The sequence below is a fragment of the Carcharodon carcharias genome (genome assembly GCF_017639515.1).
Source record: "Carcharodon carcharias isolate sCarCar2 chromosome 37 unlocalized genomic scaffold, sCarCar2.pri SUPER_37_unloc_7, whole genome shotgun sequence".
NCBI lineage: Eukaryota > Metazoa > Chordata > Chondrichthyes > Lamniformes > Lamnidae > Carcharodon > Carcharodon carcharias.
In genome coordinates, this window is record NW_024470772.1 from 72,859 (window position 1) to 77,337 (window position 4,479).

At 56.0% G+C, this 4,479-nt stretch overlaps 1 protein-coding gene across 1 annotated transcript in view; it reads right to left on the reverse strand.

Moving 5' to 3' along the window:
* LOC121274756 (1-phosphatidylinositol 4,5-bisphosphate phosphodiesterase beta-1-like) overlaps window positions 1–3,946 on the reverse strand; it is a 66,091-nt gene extending 62,145 nt beyond the window's left edge. Inside the window, exons 1-3 of the mRNA XM_041182099.1 lie at window positions 3,871–3,946; window positions 2,717–2,770; window positions 2,338–2,413 (exon numbers count right to left, since the gene is read on the reverse strand). The gene's annotated coding sequence lies outside the window, so the exon portion shown is untranslated. The remainder of the gene's footprint in view (window positions 1–2,337; window positions 2,414–2,716; window positions 2,771–3,870) is intronic.
* Between the last annotated feature and the right edge of the window lie 533 nt (window positions 3,947–4,479).

Here is a 4,479-nt window from a genome sequence, read left to right on the forward strand (position 1 = left end):
AGAGAGAGATGGAGACAGAGAGAGATGGAGACAGAGAGAGATGGAGACAGAGACAGAGAGACGGAGAGACGGAGAGACGGGGAGACGGGGAGACGGGGAGACGGGGAGACGGGGAGACGGGGAGACGGGGAGACGGAGACAGAGAGAGATGGAGACAGAGAGAGATGGAGACAGAGAGAGATGGATGGAGACAGAGAGAGACGGAGACAGAGAGAGACGGAGACAGAGAGAGACGGAGACGGAGACGGAGACGGAGACAGAGACGGAGACAGAGACGGAGACAGAGACGGAGACAGAGACGGAGACAGAGAGAGATGGAGACAGAGAGAGATGGAGACAGAGAGAGATGGAGACAGAGAGAGATGGAGACAGAGAGAGATGGAGACAGAGGGAGATGGAGACAGAGAGAGATGGAGACAGAGAGAGAGAGACAAAGGGACAGAGAGAGAGACAGAGAGACAGAGACAGAGAGAGACAGAGACAGAGAGAGACAGAGACAGAGAGAGACAGAGACAGAGACAGAGAGAGACAGAGACAGAGAGAGACAGAGACAGAGAGAGACAGAGACAGAGACAGAGAGAGACAGAGACAGAGAGAGACAGAGACAGAGAGAGACAGAGACAGAGAGAGACAGAGACAGAGAGAGACGGAGACAGAGAGAGATGGAGACAGAGTGAGATGGAGACAGAGAGAGATGGAGATGGAGATAGAGAGAGATGGAGACAGAGACAGAGAGAGACAGAGACAGAGAGACGGAGAGACGGAGAGACGGAGAGACGGAGAGACGGAGAGACGGAGAGACGGAGAGACGGAGAGACGGAGAGACGGAGAGACGGAGAGACGGAGAGACGGAGAGACGGAGAGACGGAGAGACGGAGACGGAGAGAGAGATGGAGACAGAGAGAGATGGAGACAGAGAGAGATGGAGACAGAGAGAGACAGATGGAGACAGAGAGAGACAGATGGAGACAGAGAGAGACAGATGGAGACAGAGAGAGACAGATGGAGACAGAGAGAGACGGAGACAGAGAGAGACGGAGACAGAGAGAGACGGAGACAGAGAGAGACGGAGACACAGAGAGACGGAGACACAGAGAGACGGAGACACAGAGAGACGGAGACACAGAGAGACGGAGACACAGAGAGAGACAGAGAGAGACAGAGAGAGACAGAGAGAGACAGAGAGACAGAGAGAGAGAGAGAGAGAGAGAGAGAGAGAGACAGACAGAGACAGAGACAGAGACAGAGAGACAGAGAGAGACGGAGACAGACAGAGACGGAGACAGACAGAGACGGAGACAGAGAGAGACGGAGACAGAGAGAGACGGAGACAGAGAGAGACGGAGACAGAGAGAAGAGACGGAGACAGAGAGAGACAGAGAGAGACAGAGAGAGACAGAGAGAGACAGAGAGAGACAGAGAGACAGAGAGACAGAGAGAGACAGAGAGAGACAGAGAGAGACAGAGAGAGACAGAGAGAGACAGAGAGAGACAGAGAGAGATGGAGACAGAGAGAGATGGAGACAGAGAGAGATGGAGACAGAGAGAGATGGAGACAGAGAGAGATGGAGACAGAGAGAGATGGAGACAGAGAGAGATGGAGACAGAGAGAGATGGAGACAGAGAGAGATGGAGACAGAGACAGAGAGACGGAGAGACGGAGAGACGGAGAGACGGGGAGACGGGGAGACGGGGAGACGGGGAGACGGGGAGACGGGGAGACGGGGAGACGGGGAGACGGGGAGACGGAGACGGAGACGGAGACAGAGAGAGATGGAGACAGAGAGAGATGGAGACAGAGAGAGATGGATGGAGACGGAGAGAGACGGAGAGAGACAGAGAGAGACAGAGAGAGACAGAGAGAGACAGAGAGAGACAGAGAGAGACAGAGAGAGACAGAGAGACAGAGAGACAGAGAGACAGAGAGACAGAGAGACAGAGAGACAGAGAGACAGAGAGACAGAGAGAGAGAGAGAGACAGAGAGAGAGAGAGAGAGACAGAGAGAGAGAGAGACAGAGAGACAGAGAGACAGAGAGACAGAGAGACAGAGAGAGAGAGAGAGAGAGAGAGAGACAGAGACAGAGACAGAGATAGAGACAGAGACAGAGACAGAGACAGAGAGAGATGGAGACAGAGAGAGATGGAGACAGAGAGAGATGGAGACAGAGAGAGATAGAGAGACAGAGAGAGACAGAGAGAGACAGAGAGAGACAGAGAGAGACAGAGAGAGACAGAGAGAGACAGAGACAGACACAGAGACAGACACAGAGACAGACACAGAGACAGACACAGAGACAGAGAGAGATGGAGACAGAGAGAGAGGGCGCGTCACTTACCCGACTGAAGTTGAGGCCACATGAATCGAGAGCGTTCTCAGCACGTTTCTTATCAGCAGAGAAGAGTTTGATGATGCTGCAGAGAGAGAACAGCGAGCCGGTCAGTGTGAGGCGAGGGAGGGAGGGAGAGGGGCAGGCGAGAGGGTAGAGGGTGGTGAGGGGGAGGGAGGTAGGCAGGCAAGGGGGAGGAGGGAGGGGACGAGGGGAGGGGGTGAGGGAGGGTCCGATGGTGGTAGTGGTGAGGGAGGGTCCGAGGGGGTGAGGAGGGTCAGGTGGAGGGTCCAGGGGGGAGGGGGAGGGTCCGGAGGGAGGGTCCGAGGGGGTGAGGAGGGTCAGGTGGAGGGTCCAGGGGGGAGGGGGTGGGCCCGAGTTCACTCACTTTTTCACAGGGATGTGTCCGTCCTGATTGACCTGCAGTTTGAATCGGGCGAATCTGTGGAGACAGAGGGAGGGGGTCAGTCAGAAAACACCATCTCCAACAGCCAGAGCGGGTATCCCAGCAACCAATCACCACACCCCTCATCGGGAGGGTCCTGAGGTCAAAATAGGATCATCACGGCCACTATTGGAAGAAGAGCGGGGGGGAGTTCTCCCCGGTGTCCTGGGGGCCGATATTTATCCCTCACCCAACACCCACTAAAAAACAGATGATCTGGGTCATTATCACGTCGCTGTTTGTGGGATCTTGCTGTGCGTCAATGGGCTGCTGAGTTTCCTACATCACAACAGGGACCACACTTCAAATAATAGTCCTTGGCTGTGTGTGAAACACTCTGGGACGTCCCGAGGGGGGCGACAGGAGCTGGAGAGATGGGGAGTGAGTTTCACCAAGGACGCTCCATGCAGTTTGGGGTGCGCAACACCAGAGGGCAGGCTCACTCCACTGATCGGGATTGGCCTTAAAGGAGCTGCACAGCTTTACTCAAATTCAAGTTTCCACATCAAGGCCCATCAAACACTCCCAGGACAGGTACAGCACGGGGTTAGATACAGAGTAAAGCTCCCTCCGCACTGTCCCCATCAAACACTCCCAGGGCAGGTACAGCACGGGGTTAGATACAGAGTAAATCTCCCTCTACACCGTCCCCATCAAACACTCCCAGGACAGGTACAGCACGGGGTTAGATACAGAGTAAAGCCCCCTCTACACTGTCCCCATCAAACACTCCCAGGGCAGGTACAGCACGGGGTTAGATACAGAGTAAAGCCCCCTCTACACTGTCCCCATCAAACACTCCCAGGACAGGTACAGCACGGGGTTAGATACAGAGTAAAGCCCCCTCTACACTGTCCCCATCAAACACTCCCAGGGCAGGTACAGCACGGGGTTAGATACAGAGTAAAGCTCCCTCTACACTGCCCCCTCTCTCACAAACAGCGTGCTAGCCACAGGGCCTGTCCAGGGTCCGGGTCTAACTGGGAGCACAGCATTCACCTTGTTGGGGTGGGGGGGAGGGAACAACACCAAACAGTAGCAGAGTGCCCCTTCACCTGACCCCCCTCCCACACCCGATCAGTCCAGCCATCACTCACACTTTGTGCAGTAAGGACTCTCGGGAGGCATTGTGAGCAAGGATGTTAGTCGCCAGTTTGAAGAGCTCTTCAGTCCAAACCTAGAGAGAGAGAGAGAGAGAGAGAGAGAGAGAGATAGAGGGAGGAGGGGGGCAGAGAGAGGGAGGAGGGGGGGCAGAGAGAGGGAGGAGGGGGGGCAGAGAGAGGGAGGAGGGGGGCAGAGAGTGGGAGGGGGGGCAGAGACAGTGAATGATGAAATTATCACAATCAATTGCTGACATGACTCTTTGACCTTCACAGGAAATACCACCCCCCCCCCACCCCCAACCCCCCCGCCCAAAATACATCCCGGAGGTTCCCCCCCACCACCCCCGCCCACCCACCCCCACATCACCCCCAAGCCCTGACGCTGTCCCATCCCGCACAGTAAAACCACCAGCTCTTTCAGGGCCCTGATCACCCACCCAACCCCCCCCCCAACCCAACCCAAATACCCCTGGAGCCTCACCATCTCCCCGAACCAGCTCATCCTGTCACCTTGGCGATTGCGAGTGACTCCCTGCCTCCCCGCAGGAGGCGGAGCCCCTGGACTAGGACCCGGAGCAGGAAACCCAGGCCCACTCCCCACCT